At 40.6% G+C, this 16,255-nt stretch overlaps 1 long non-coding RNA gene across 1 annotated transcript in view; it reads right to left on the reverse strand.

Moving 5' to 3' along the window:
- LOC102187773 overlaps positions 1-16,255 on the reverse strand; it is a 109,962-nt gene that overhangs the window by 14,028 nt on the left and 79,679 nt on the right. Inside the window, exon 3 of the long non-coding RNA XR_310329.3 lies at positions 5,715-5,844. This is a non-coding gene — a long non-coding RNA (uncharacterized LOC102187773). The remainder of the gene's footprint in view (positions 1-5,714; positions 5,845-16,255) is intronic.

The raw sequence follows: 16,255 nt of genomic DNA on the forward strand, positions 1-16,255 counted from the left end.
GGCTTCTCCAGTGGCTCAGCAGGTGAAGAATATGCCTGCAATACAGGAGACATGCATTTGATTTCTAGGTTGGGAAGATCCCCTGGAGAAGGAAATGTAAACCCACTCTAGTATTCTTGCCTGAAAAATCCCATGGACAGAGGAGGCCGGCGGGCTACAGTCCATGGGGTTACAAAGAGTGAGACACAACTGAGTGACTGATCATGACAAACTGAATTGGTTTAAATTAAAGGTAACAGCCTTAATCAAGGTATTCTTCGAAAGGAAATAAAGCCAGGGCTTTTGGGGTGGTAGGGAATGGAAGTAAAGGAAAAGAAACATCAGTCAGTGTTGATATCACTGAACAGACACCTTTTGGTCACAGGTTTGATGGGCCCAATAAAATACCATGCCATCTGCGCAACCTGCCAGACCTGAACAACAAGTTCAGGTGCCAAGGTGGAGGAGGGGACACGCAGGAAGAGGAGGGAGGGGAAGAGGTTTCTGCTTCTTCTCAGCACAGCAGCCTGGCACCTCGTTCTTCTGGGGACAACAGAGCCACTGTGTGCCTCCATGTCACACGGCAGGAGAAGCCCCGAGGCCCCTGCTCACTAAGCGGCACCGCTTCTTCCTCACTGGCTCCTGATTCCGGGGCCTCTGGGCTGGTGGGCAGCTCTCGAAGCCCAGGCATGTGAACTGTTTACCCATCCTGTCCTTGATTTTACTTTGCTACAGGGAGAAGCCAGAGGGTAACTGCAGGCTCTCTGAGTCTGGATTTTCTGCTAAAGAGGACTTATAAACAGAACTTGAGGGCCTTCCTGAGAAAGAGGAATTGGCCTCTCTTCATTCAGGAGCCAGTGATTATTTGCACACGAAGCAAATAGCACTCAAGCTAACAGTAAACGGCTCTGGGGACATGTCGTTCTTTGACCCTGGGAATTTACCCAAGATGCCTCTGTAACTTGAAAATTGCTGTTAATCACATTAAATTCTGATGGTTACAGATTCTTCCAGAAGGGATGACTATTAGAAATACATATTGACAATCGAGGGTCTGATGAACAGGCACTACCTGTGTAAATTGTTTTTCTGATAATCCAGGTCCCTTAAGATGACTTGAGAATTCATAATTCATAAATGCAAGTTATCTCTGAGTCAAAATTGGCCAATATAATGGGAAGTGAAGTTAAAACCTGTATTATTCCCTCCTCTTCTTAAACAGAACACATACTGCGTTTGTTCTGGTGTTGGAACCACCCACTGCAGGTTATTGCTTTGGGCTTTTGTATCCAAGAGAATTTCTTCAAGATGAAAATATTTCAAAAGGGACATATCAGCTGTCACAGACTGAAATGTGTCCCCTCAAAATTTATATGTTGAAGTTCTAATCCCCCGTACTTCAGAATGTGACTGTACTTGGAGACTGGGTCTTTAAAGAGGTAATCAGTTAAAACGAGGTTCTTAGGGTGGGCCCTGATCCAATACGATTGCTGTCCTTATAAGAGGACATTAGGACACAGACATGTACAGAAAGGAGACCATGCAAAGATACTGGAATAAGACAGATACCTGCAAGCCAAGAAAAGAGACCTTGAAAGAAACCAACCACACTAACACTCAGATCTCAAATTTCCAGCCTCTAGAATTGTGAAAGAATAAATTTCTGTGATTTAAGCCACCCGGTTTGTGGTACTTTGTTATGGCAGCCTTAGAAAACAGATGTGTGCGCACTCACTTGAGGAGTCGTGTCTAACTGTGACCCCACGGACTGTAGCCTCATCTCCTATGTCTTCTGCATTGCAGGCGCAGGCTTTACCACTAGGCCACTGCGGAAGCCCCTAAAAAACAAATAAACACTCAAACGTGAATTACTGATAGAAAAAATGCAAGCCCTGTTGATTCCACAGGAACGGAGACCATGTGCAAATCAAGCCCCTTTCAGAGATGCTGGGGTGCAGTGTTCAACAACATGAGCTTTGGACTCAGTGTTATTAATAGCTATGGAAAGCTACTTCACCTCTCTAAACTTCAGCTGGCTCATCCATGATGTAGGGATGATAATTGTGCCAACCTTATAAAGTTGTTAGGATAAATAAAATACATGAAAAGTGCACAATGCCTTGGATGTGGTAAATTCTCCACAGACTGTTACTATGAGAGAGGGACCAGGAGAGGAGGTCTCTGACAACAGGACTGAGGGAGAGAATAGGAAGCTGATAGAAACAAGGATGTCCTGGAGAGCTGACAACCAGATTTTTGGTCCAGCTCTATAGCTGATTAGATAACTTTGAGACATCACTTAGCCACTGTAATCCTCAGTTTCCTCATCTATACAATAAGAAGTCTGGACAATATACAAAAGAAAGTACGGCGAGAGGGAACTGAAAACCACCTCAATTTTTTCTTGTGGTCCTGGTTCTTTGCTTTTCCTTTCCACAGATATCAATCATGGATCAACCTTAGAGTCACACAGGGGACATAAGCATAAGTTTCTACTTTCTCTCTCTTTTTTTTTTTCTCTATTCCACCAAATTCCCAGCCCTGTAACAGGTACCATGATTGACAGGAAGAGCATTTTCCTAGGCCACTTTTAGCAGCGACTTTAGGACTCCAATGTGGCCTTCTTGACCCCTCTCTGATGATTTTCATTTGTGTCTCGCCTCAAACTCTGATATCCAAGAAACTTATATTTCCACATCCCAGGGCAAAATTACCCTGGGTCCTAAGAGAGTGAAAAAGCTGGGATGAGTTAGATCTGTTACCCAGAGTTTAACCCTGGCATTAAATTCTCTGTCAACATCAAACTTAAGAACCTTAATCACAAAAAATATTTAGTATATGACAATTGATGAAGCTTGAACAGAGCACATATTCGTTCAGGCAATCAGCACTTGCTCTGTGCCTACTTGCTCCCAAGACGCTGTCCTAAGCTCTAAGGCTGCACATGGGGAGGAATAAGACAGTTCTTTGGGAAGGGGTGATAGACAATCTGTTAAAAAATAAAAGCCATCATTTTACCATGCTTCTTACATCAAATGAGCCATGGCATTTTGCTGTTAAATACTGATATAAGCCATCATGAAAATAATTAAAACTTTTTCACTTCTAGAGCCATCAGTTGGCCATTTCTCACCTGTTCAATCAAGGCAAATGGCACTCTTCCAGATTCCAGGACTGAGATTCATTGCTAATATCAGGACACTTCTCAAGTCAGAGAGGCCAGACTTGACTGCTCATTGACTGCTCAGGCAGGCTTATGAATAAACAGAAAAGTCTGGACCCTTTAGGTATCTCTGGTCAAAACAAGTACTTGAAATTTCTGACTCTGCAATTATCTGGCACCCATCTTGGGCCCTTTCCTAGAAGTAAGAGGACTGGGAAACATCAAGATCAGGGACCTGACATGCAAATCCCCACTGTGTGGATACTGGGCATGGAAGTAACTGATAAAAAGTGGTTATAAAGTGAGAACACAGTTTTCCAGTTACTGAGTCCCTGGGTCTCATATGCATGTGTGTGGACTTCTAGGGCAAACTTTCCAAGCCTCAATTATCAAAGAAGGAGGGGGATTGAACACCCTCAGAAAGTTCTAACTCAGTCTTTATAGCACAATTTGAAAGGAGTATAGAAGGGGGCTAGTTCCCATTTTACAGGGTAAAGTGGAAAGATTACAGAGATGATTTTCATTGTCACTTGTTCTATAGGTAACAAAACCCCAGCAGCTCCAAGTATGTAAGAAGGAAAATAATGCAAGGCTTAACATGATAAGAGGAGGAGTGAGGGGAAAGGGGGAGGGGAGGAAGAAGGAGAATATGATGGCAGAAGGGGAGACCGGGTAGAAGGGGCAGGAAGAGAGTGAGGGAGGGTGGGGGGAGAAAGAGAATGGGAAGGAAGTGCAGTAATTGTCCAGTTCTGTCAATAAACTTGTCTGTGTGCATATAGATGAACTTGGCTGGCTTGACAATAAAGATTTTAACATTGAATCTCGTTGAAGATTCTCTATATCATAGTGATCCTACTGCTCCCCAGAGAGTGGACTTTTCCAAAAAGGATGCATGGTCAAAATCTTCCCACAGCCAGAGATGACTCAAGGCTACCTCACAAGCTTCACTTCTACACTGTAAGAATATGCTTTGCTTTAGATCTTTACACAGATCATCTCAATGCTTACCAATGAAAAGACATGACATGGCTTGAAAAATGTGTATTTTTAGATGAAATAAAGGTATTCTAAAGCTAGAAGATTTTAAAGTCGCAACTGGAAGGTTACTTATGAGCAAACAGAATGCATCCAAAAAAGTTTGTTTGTAGAATAGTCAGAATGATTATCTCCGCTTTGCAGAGTTAACAGCATATTCGGTCAATGGAAGGAAAATGCTAAATGTTTGGGGAAAGGCCTAGTAGCCAATACTAACAGGTAATATTTATTGAGCTTTTACTATGCACATTTGCTCTTCCCAGCAACTCATGAGGTATGTATTATTTTCCCTGTTTCATACATTAAGGCAGTTGAGGTTTAGTGATATTAAACAACTTACATGGTAATGGGATTTGTCTTATGCCAGGATAACTAAGAACCTGGCATCTGACCCCAGGGCCCACCTATTCTTCCAAGTACTACATTGCACTGTCTTCCTACAGATTAAAAAGAAAAACATCTTAATTTTCAACTGTCTGATGAAATGACAGGTGATTCCTCTGCTTGGGAGTCAATGAAGTATGTACAGTGCAACAGACTCTCTTCTACTCTTTCCTTCCTCTTTGGGATTTCCAGAACAGGCCTTTTTGTCATTGGTTCAGCATAGGAGGAACCTAGAATCTCCACCCATTTTATTTTCTTCTTCAGCTAGAGCCAAAAGCTGCTTCTCTGTTCAGGCCTGCCCCAGCTATGAAAATCCACCTACTCTCTCACACAGCAAGGGATGTGTGGTCTCTGGGGAGGCCTCACAGACTTGATGAGTATGGAAGAGCGCCTTACAGCCAGGAGATGCCAGGAAACATTCCACAGGGAAGTCTGCAGTCACGGGACCATTGAGAGACATGCCTCCCCCTGAGGAAAGTACAGAGCTTTTCCACCCTCAGTTAATGTAAGTGTGGATGAATTATTTGGTAAATATGAGTGTAGCATACGTAAGATCTCAGTTCTTCTCATCTGTGTCCGTCACTGTCTCTGAAAATGGGCTAATGACACTCTTTCTTGCTGCCCAGCCATTTTTTGGTCATTTGTCAACAATTTAATACTGTGTAAGGGGTAAGAAGGAAGAAGGCAATGGCCCCCCACTCCAGTACTCTTGCCTGGAAAATCCCATGGATGGAGGAGTCTGGTGGGCTGCAGTCCATGGGGTTGCTGCGAGTTGGACACAACCGAGCGGCTTTACTTTCACTTTTCACTTTCATGCATTGGAGAAGGAAATGGCAACCCACTCCAGTGTTCTTGCCTGGTGGGCTGCCGTCTATGGGGTCACACAGAGTCAGACACGACTGAAGTGACTTAGCAGCAGCAGCAGCAAAGGGTGAGAAAGTAAGTCAGACTTCAGTCCATCAAAGGTGATGACATCCTGAGAAAGAATTGAAGTGGTTGGAGGATAAACATGTCCTATCAGTGCAGGAACTTTGTGTGTCTTGTTGACTGTCAGTGGCCCTCATATGAATATGTGTCAGAAAAGGAAAAAGGAAGGAGGAAGAGGGGAGATGACACTATTGCTCCCACTGGAAAAGTGCCAATTAATGCTCACCTAAGCCTTGAGCTCCTGCTGGTTCTCAAGGTATAATTGTGCCTTTGGTGGGAGAGGTTTACATTTGTCAAGCATCAACAGAGCGTTGAGTCGATTTGCTGCCAATTTCTTTTGACGATGTGTTTACAGTCTAGAATGAGAATGATTGCACGATCAGTTATCTACTGCCACAGATAAGCCTCCCAGAAACATAGCAACTTAACAGCAATCACTTATTTGCCCAAATTCTGTAATTTGGTCAGGATCCATCGGGACAGTTTGTCTCTGCTCCATACAGCCTCAGCTGGGGCAGCCCCACTGGGGATGGATAGTCCACTTCCAAGACGACTCACTCACAAGGCTGTCAAGTTAGTGCTGGCTGTAAGCTGGGATCTCAACTAGGGCTGTCGGCCAGAAGCCTCATTCCTTTCCTCCTGAAGCCTGTCCTTGTGGCTTCTTGGGCTTTTTCACAACATGGCAGCTAGGTTCCAAGAGCAAGGATTCCGAGAAGACAAACCCAAGTACAATAGCACTTATCAAGCTTCCACTTGCATTATACTTGCTAATGTCCCATTGTCCAAAAACGGTTCCTTGACTTGAGTCCAGTGTCAGTGTGGTCAGTTTCACGGCCAAATCCAGAACCAGGAATCCTGGTTCACTGTTGACCACCAAAGAAACAGTTTACCATACAGTTTGATCATTTTTGTTTCCACTAGTAGAGAAAAATGGAAAATTGGTGTTAACTGTCTACTTCTACATTTTTATCAGCCAGAAACTTAATACCAATGTTTCCTAAGTGTTCAATTGGCTTAGGAAAATTGTCAGAGAAAAAATTCTATGAGAGAAAAAAATTATATTCTATGGGTATATAAAATCAGGAGAATAGAAGTTCTTATTTAACAAACAACTATCCTGGAACCACAGGCAAAGAAGAGGTGCACATATGATCGAAAAAGTGGAAATTGCTCAGTCATGTCTGACTCCTTGTGAGGCCATGGACTGTAGGCCGCCAGGCTCCTCTGTCGGTGGAATTCTCCAGGCCAGAATACTGGAGTGGTAGCCATTCCCTTCTCCAGGGGATCTTCCTGACCCAGGAATTGAACCAGGATCTCCTGCGTTGCAGGTGGATTCTTTACCAGCTGAGCTACCAGAGAACCCCTACATATGATTAGGGGATTAGGGGATGATTATGTTATAGATGAAAATCAAGACATGCTGGTTGGCAAAAAGCATATACAGACATAAAGCACACATCAATGTCCTAAGAGAGGAAATGTCACAAGTTAATGATGGTTCTTAAAGAAATAATATTTTTCAGATATAGTCAGAAAAAAAGCAAGAAAATAGTTCAATTTTGTAAAAAGCAATATTTCAACTGTATTTCAAAGGGTTGTTAATTTGACATTTCATGTTCTTACAAAATTGTTAAAATAGTGAGATGACTAATATTTTGAAGGATTAGAATTCAAACTAACTAACTGAACAAATACAAGAATATTATTTTTGAGATGTTAGATGTTCCAAGCCTATACTAAGAACTTCACATAAATTCATGCTCACAAAAAAACTGAAGGCACAGAGAGTTTTAATCATCTTCTCAAGGTCACAGTGCTGGTCAGTGTGGGAGATAGGGTCTATAGCCAGATCTGTCTGCTTATTATGATCAATTTGGTAGATAACATATTTCTGTAAATTGCATTTTATTTTTCACTGGCTTCAAGAAACTGAAAATATATTTTCAAAGGAAAAAAATATAGATCAAAGATGCAACAAAAACATCACATGTAAGAATTTTGAAAGATCTTCTAATCCATAAGCTGAAAGAAAATGTTAATGAAATGACGATAATAACCTCAAAGCAATTAACCCAATCAAATACTAAACCTTCAAATATCAAACTGTAAGCATATTTCCCTGTGGCTAAATATATGTAGGTATTTTGTAAATAAGCAGCTTATTCCTTTATTCCAAGTATTCCCTTTTAACTCCCTCAAAATTAAAAAACCCAGATCTAGGTACTTTTTAAAAAACTTAAAAAAAAACTTGTGCTATACAGTCTTTATCTTAGCTTATTTGCTTATTTCTTGTGGGTCCCTCTCAAATTGTTTTATTAACTAAGGATTTTGCTCTTCATGGGCCAGAAATAGTAGTAAGGTTCATTTAATTGATTCATTTGTTTGACATCCTTGTAAGTTCTTGATGCTAGTAAAAAAATAAATTAAAAAATCACTCATTTTTATGTTCCTTCTTAGAATTAAAAGTGGTAAGTAGAGGTGTTGACCATTACCTTAGCAGTATCTGTAACTCTATGAAATGCTGTTAAAAATCCCTGATTTCCTACTTCAACGCTTTCTTCCAAAGTTGGCATTCCTCTGCTTGAGGGAAAAAAACTCAATAGTGCTCAGCATAAGCATGGACATTATTGGACTAGGGGATAGGTCCTTTAGTTCATTTTTCTCAGAGTTCCATTAGAATTAAATGTCCAATTTTGAAATCAGTAATTTAAGCAAGGGAAGTTTGAAAAGTGTCCCAAAAAAACAAGTTATGAAAATTATTGAAAGGCTAAGAAAATAGGTCTTATGATAAATTTAAAAGAACTAGAGCTATTTATTCTATACACGAGATGTCTACAGCAGGACTGAAGATCATCTTCATGTCTGGGTTGGGCTGTTAAGGAGTGGCGGTGGCTCCCTCCTGAAGGGGATTGAGGCACAGAATGAGGACATCTGTAAGGACTGCAGGGTTCTGGACCAGATTGCCAGGAAGGGGAACTAATTTTAAAAAAACAGGCTAGAAGTATCTTTCTTCAGTGTTGCCCAAGAACAGATTTATACTCAATCATCAACAGCAAAACTGGCCTCATTTCTAAGACACTAATTATTCACAGAATCCAGTGAGATTCAGAGACTAGGCCAGAAGGGTCAACCCCCTGGCTCCACACCCCCATGTTTTGTTTACAGAGGATTCTCCTAGTATAACACTGAGTAGTTGCTAATGGTAATGTGTTCTCAGGAGACTACTCAAGGTCCTGGAAGGAATTCAGGTTTGGGATTCAAGCAGATCTAGGTTGAAATCCATCTCTGGCACTTTATCCGTTGGTAAATTCTTAATTCTTAGTTTTTCAGGAGCTTTGCTTTCTCCACTCTTGGATGAGGATAATAATGCTTACTTTACAATGTTATGAGAATCAAATGATCAAATGAGATGATAATGTAAAACTCCTCGTCCATGGTAGGTATTTAGCAAATCTTAAGTTTCTCTGTCTTCCTATAACTGGGCAGGACTATTGGAATGAGGAGGATAGAAATGAATGTTTAGTTGGAAGCATGAATGAGGAATTGTACACATTTTATAGCTAAATTTCAACTTTTCAAATACAGTTCAGTTCAGTTCAGTTCAGTCAGTCATGTCCAACTCTTTGTGAACCCATGAATCGCAGCATGCCAGGCCTCTCTGTCCATCACCAACTCCCGGAGTTCACCCAGACTCATGTCCATCGAGTCTGTGATGCCATCCAGCCATCTCATCCTCTGTCGTCCCCTTCTCCTCCTGCCCCCAATCCCTCCCAGCATCAGGGTCTTTTCCAATGAGTCAGCTCTTCACATGAGGTGGCCAAAATACTGGAGTTTCAGTTTCACCATCATTCCTTCCAAAGAAATCCCAGGGCTGATCTCCTTCAGAATGGACTGGTTGGATCTCCTTGCAGTCCAAGGGACTCTCAAGAGTCTTCTCCAACACCACAGTTCAAAAGCATCAATTCTTCGGCACTCAGCTTTCTTCATAGTCCAACTCTTGCATCCATACATGACCACTGGAAAAACCATAGCCTTGACTAGACGGACCTTAGTTGGCTAAGTAATGTCTCTGCTTTTGAATATGCTGTCTAGGTTGGTCGTAACTTTTCTTCCAAGGAGTAAGCGTCTTTTAATTTCATGGCTGCAATCACCATCTGCAGTGATTTTGGAGCCCAAAAAAATAAAGTCTGACACTGTTTCCACCGTTTCCCCAACTATTTCCCATGAAGTGATGGGACCAGATGCCATGATCTTCATTTTCTGAATGTTGAGCTTTAAGCCAACTTTAATACAAGCAGTATATAAAAACTACCCTCAAGTTCAACCAATCTTCAAGTGATAATTCTAGGAGGCTCAGTTCCTATTTACTGTTTCCCAAGGTCTACTGCATTTCTCAAGTGCTTTCTGAATGCCAAGTTCTTTGCTGGGCCCTTTACATTCTAATACAACATGGTATTGGCTCTATTTTATAATTGAAGAAACTGAGCCTTGGAAGATTATGGACTTGCTAATCATGACACATGGCACAGAGTGTTCAATAAATTATTAGTACTGCTGCTTTCATGATGATAAGTACAGGGAAAATATGTTTTCTAAGGTGATTTCATGAAATAGAATTAAGTATAACAGTGGACCCTTAATTCACTGAATTATGTAGGGGACTTATTGTACATCTTAGGAGGATTTCTGAGAGTACAGAAGAAGTCCTCTCTGCTCCTGACACCAGTAAGTCTTGAGTGTCACTTGACTTATGCTCTTTCCCAGCTTGTGCCAGCAAGCCCTCTCTGTGCCTACAGACAGCTCTCCATTCACTGCAGGTGTGCAGGTAGGAACAGAGCAGTTCTGACTCATCGTTAGGCAGTTCCAACCTGGTGCAATTTGCCCCTCTTCACCCCGTCACCAAGTTAATGGATTGTATTAACAGCGATATTTATGGACAACAAACTGAACTCCAAGCGCAGCTATGCCTGTGCGTTTGGGAAGGCCCCCGTTCACTGCGGCTCTCACACTACAGTGCTGCCGTTTCCTGGTGGCCCTAATCCCAGTGTGCTTGCCAGATGGTACATGTGTTTCTTCTCCCTTTTGTGTAAGAAATTTTTGGCTACAGTGATCGAAGGAAGAAAGGGTAATAAAAGAATGTATATGATATTTTTCTTGGATGTTTTACAGTTATTATGTATGTCTTATCACACTTAGAATAAAATAAATGATTCCTATGGCCTACAGTGTTCTTCATGATCAGACCCTACCCCCAAGACACACACACATGCCCTAATTCCCACGTCTCTTTCCTTTGGTCACCTGGCTCTTGGCACTGTGGCCTCTTCTTGCTCCTGGGAGACACTTGGCAGTGTCCACCTCAGGACCTTTGCACTTGTTTCCCAGATGCCTGGAACTCTCTTCCTTTACCTAGCCTTGTGACTGACTCCTTCTCTTAGTCCTGGTCTCTGCTTAGATGTTAACTAAATAAAGAGACCTTCCCTGTCATCCTATCCCAAATAGCACCTTTAGTCACTTTTTTATCTTTTATCCTGCTTTGTGTTCCTTCTTAGCACTCAGCTATTTGATGCAATGTTGTCCGCTTGCTTGTTAACTTCTACTCAAGTCTATCCACACACGCGCGCAGAAGTTCCGTGAGGGTAGGGTTTCATCGACCTTGTTCATTGCTCCATGTAGCCCCAGTGCCTAGAACAAAGCCAGGCCCATAATAAGTACACTATAAACAGTGGTTGAAGAAATGATTGTATGTGAAGTTAGACTAACTTTTAAGGTATGATAAATACTCCTAAAAGTCCTATATATCCATTGTTAGCTGGCCTCACAGAAAATTACAAACAGTAGCTTCAATTTTTGTCTGGAAGTTATTGTGAAAGGAGTAGCCTCTAAAAAACGCTCCTTCCTTTGATGTGAAAGGAAAGAATTTGACACAGGTAAGAACACAGATAGGAACACAAATAGGAAAAGGAGTACGTTAAGGCTGTATATGGTCACCCTGCCTATTTAACTTATATGCAGAGTACATCATGAGAAACGCTGGACTGGAAGAAACACAAGCTGGAATCAAGATTGCCAGGAGAAATATCAATAACCTCAGATATGCAGATGACACCACCCTTATGGCAGAAAGTGAAGAGGAGCTAAAAGGCCTCTTGATGAAAGTGAAAGAGGAGAGTGAAAAAGTTGGCTTAAAGCTCAACATTCGGAAAACGAAGATCATGGCATCTGGTCCCATCACTTCATGGGAAATAGATGGGGAAACAGTGGAAACAGTGTCAGACTTTATTTTTGGGGGGCTCCAAAATCACTGCAGATGGTGACTGCAGCCATGAAATTAAAAGACACTTACTCCTTGGAAGAGAAGTTATGACCAACCTAGATAGCATATGCAAAAGCAGAGACATTACTTTGCTGACTAAGGTCCGTCTAGTCAAGGCTATGGTTTTTCCAGTGGTCATGTATGGATGTGAGAGTTGGACTGTGAAGAAAGCTGAGCACCGAAGAATTGATGCTTTTGAACTGTGGTGTTGGAGAAGACTCTTGAGAGTCCCTTGGACTGCAAGGAGATCCAACCAGTCCATTCTGGGATTTCTTTGGAAGGAATGATGCTAAAGCTGAAACTCCAGTACTTTGGCCACCTCATGTGAAGAGTTGACTCATTGGAAAAAGACTCTGATGCTGGGAGGGAATGAGAGCAGGAGGAGAAGGGGACGACAGAGGATGAGATGGCTGGATGGCATCACTGACTCGATGGACGTGAGTCTGAGTGAACTCTGGGAGTTGGTGATGGACAGGGAGGCCTGGCGTGCTGCGATTCATGGGGTCGGACACGACTGAGTGACTAAACTGAACTGAAGAATGCAGAAAGAGAGAGAGAGGAGGAGGTCAAAAGATCTAGTTACCAGTTATAATGATACAACCAATTCAACTGAAAGAGTAGATAAAACTACTGTTGCTTCTGAACAATATTTGGACCTTAACTTACACAGAAACATATTTCAAAGAGGGTTTACATTTCACGGCACAATGTCTCATAAGTCATTACAAACAGAATGAAAAATACACTTGGTGTCCAGAAACCAATGTTCTCATCTAATGTTTTATGCTGGAGGAAGGTCACAGTTCACCTGAGGTCTTTACAAGTCAATGGAAAACGTTAAGGACTGGAACTCAGCTGTTCCCTCTGGTTGACTCTTTCCCGAAGGTACACATTTCCTCCGATCCCTCTCCCCTTCAGCTTTTATATTAACAAATCAGCATCTCTTTTTATATTAACAAAATACCTACTCTTTTTTCTCTCCCTTTTCTAAAGGAAAATCCATATTTATTTCAGAAACTAAGCAGCATTTCACAAACTGCATTCTAGATAATATACAAGGTATTTACATACATTCCTCAAATCTTATACACACACACACACACATATATATGTATATTTCAGTAAATTTAGGAAACTAATGTTCTCTCTCTTTCTCTCCTATTGGTATGCAGGACACTAATTAAACTCTGAGAAGTCATACAATAAAGAAATTGTCTATCTTTGTTTAGCTATCTACTTCTAGGACTTATTTGACGAAAGAACATTTTTTTTTTTTTTGAGACATTTCTCACAGGCACAATTGAGGAGATAAATAGTTCTTTATCTATACACACACAAGATAGATACATAGGCATTAATAAAACATTTCTTATATTAATAAACAGAGATAAATGTACGGAAAGAAGATTCCATGTCATAAGCACACATGTATATTGTTAGAAGTCCTACCATATAGCCCATTCAAGGAACAGACACGTTAGAGTAAACCAAGAGTTTGTGCAAAGTTCAGGTTGCAGTTAGCTGACAGAAAGGAAAATAGGGGAGCAGGAACAGCAGGTACACTGATTTTTCGCCCTGCATCTCTTTTCTAGAAACTGCTTCAACTGACTCACTCGACACCCAGATAGTCAGGGCAGAAAATGCCTTGTCTCTGTACCCTGGAGTCTTCACCCTTACAGCTATAATCAACTGGCACATAATTAGGGCAAGACAGTCTACTAAAACCAGCCAACTAGTTCCTCTCCTAGGAATTTTGTATCCATGACTGAAGGACCATAAGGAAAAGAAAAAAGGTGGCACTGAGAGAGAAGCTGAGATTGGAACTGGGGAAGAGGAGGTCTTCCCAAAGAGCCCTGAGCCTGAGTCTCTCACTGAGGTCTAGTCCCATCCCCTCTTGGAGTCCATGAGATATCCCCCTAAACCGCCAAGAAATCTCCTTTCTCCCTTGTCCTGCTCTTCTGCTAGAATTGATTTCTGCTCTTTGCAGACTGATTAACACACCAAGGCAAGAGGAACATAATAAATGAGTCAAAGGCAACAGGGAGCAAACACTAGAATACAGAGCCCACTCATTTGTCATTTTCCATCCCCCAGATTCACCATTTATCCCTCTCTGTATTTTTGATGGGGAAAAGGTACAGTTTACATAGAAGGAAGAGATAACTGACTTTGTAGCACGAGATGCCAAGGCATTTAGATTTTCATTAGTCTGTCAAAACCTGATTACTTTTAAGAAAAGCTTTTAAATTGTCCCAGTGTTTTCCAAAAGTTGTTTGAGCCACTCATATATTATATCACACTTTGCTTCATAAATATCTTTCTTTCCAAGGACCTCTGAAGCTTTTTTTGAGGGAAGGATTTCAGGTGGTTTATTCTGATTCAGTACAAATGTTATTTAGACCTGGTAAAGCTCATTGATATTGTGGTTACATGTAAAAAGCATAGCTCTAGATTGTAATCTGTTTGGTGGTTGGATATAAGGAATATTAGAAAGCCATAAACAACCTAATTTTATTGTAACTATTTGGTTACATGTAAAAAGCATAGCTCTAGATTGCAATCTGTATTTTGGTGGTTGGATATAAGGAATATTAGAAAGCCATAAACAACCTAATTTTATTGTAACTATTTGCCTTAAATCAACTTTAATAAAAAAAATCACTTTCCTAGAAATGAGACCAACAACACAAAAGCATTGAACAAGCAAATAACCTTAGAGGCACACAATTACGAAAGGCTTGAAACTCACAAGCAATCAGAATTACAAACTAAACCAAGGCATCTTTTTCTATTAATCAAGTTATACACACCCACCCACCCCTACACACACACAAGTGTGTATGCCTTGGGGAATGATATGGCAGCATATACTAAATGCTATGTAAATGCATGTGCTTTTTTGATCCACAGTTCAACTTCTAAGAAAAAGGAAAAATATTAAATATGAAAAAGCTGCATCCTTAAATATGTTAAATACTACAATTTTTAATAGTAAAAATGGAAATAAAAACTAATGTTCAGCTAGAGGAGAATAATGTAGTTAATCATAGTATATACACTTGATAAATTGTTATACAATAATTAAAGCAATGGTTTTGGTGACAATATTGTTATTTAGCTGCTAAGTCATGTCCGACTCTTTGCAACCCCGTGGACTGTAGCCCACCAGGCTCCTCTGTCCATGGGATTCTCCAGGCAAGAATACTGGAGTGGATTACATCTCCTTCTCCAGGGCATCTTCCTGATCCAGGGATCAAACCCTCATCACCTGCATTGCAGGATTCTTTATCACTGAGCCACCAGGGACCAGGCAACTTATATAAGCAACTAAAACGTATTCATAATTTTATATTAAAGAGCAGGGCCAACATTGCATATATGGGATATATACATATATATGTAAATATATATAAACTATATAAAAAGAAATATATGTTAAAAAGTCTGAAAGAAATATTCCAAATTGTTTATAGTGGTTTATTGAATTGTAATATAACTAGTTTTTGGTATTTACTAAAAGTGTGATTGTGTTATTTTTCTAATTTTACATTTGCTAAATGAAGCAAGTCTTGAAATCTATAAATAGTAAACGTCCATACACCAAGAAACCAAATTTTGATACTGACATAGAGCCAACTAGAATTTAAAGACTAAGTCCCCCCCTAAAAAAAGTATCTGTTAAAAAAAATTCAATTAAATCACTTGTCTATACCTAGTATACGTTCTAGGGAAAGTATTCTAATCTCAGAGTACACAGTGTTTTAGAAACTGTGTATTAAGAATACATTTTTAAATATTCACCAATACAGTTCCCAGGTATGATAATATGCTATTCAGCAATGAACAAGATAATTAGATTATTTTCTTTTGGCACATTGTTGTTGTTCAGTCCCTAACCTGTGTTCAACTATTTGCAACCCCATGGACTGCAGCACCAGGTTTCCCTGTCCTTCATTATCTCCCTGAGTTTGCTCAAACTCATGTTCACTGTGTCAATGATGCCATCAAACCATCTCATCCTCTCTTGCCCCTTTCTCCTGCCTTCAGTCTTGGCTAGCATCGGGGTCTTTTTAAATGAGTTAGCTCTTTGCATCAGGTGGCCAAAGTATTGTAGATTCTGTAATCAGTCCTTCGAATGAATATTCAGGGTTGATTTCCTTTAGTATTGATTGGTTTAATCTCTTTGCAGTCCAAGGGACTCTCAGGAGTCTTCAACACCTCAGTTCAAAAGCATCAATTCTTCAGCACTCAGCCTTCTTTATGGTCCAACTCTCATATCCATACATGACTACTGGAAAAACCATAGCTTTGACTATATGGACCTTTGTGGCAAAGAGATATCTCTGCCTTTTAAAACATTGTTGAATCATGTAAATTATTACATGTGAAACAAATCACCAGTCCAGGTTCGATGCATGATACAGGTGCTTGGGCTGGTGCACTGGGATGAC

Source organism: Capra hircus, chromosome 10 (genome assembly GCF_001704415.2).
Source record: "Capra hircus breed San Clemente chromosome 10, ASM170441v1, whole genome shotgun sequence".
Lineage (NCBI taxonomy): Eukaryota > Metazoa > Chordata > Mammalia > Artiodactyla > Bovidae > Capra > Capra hircus.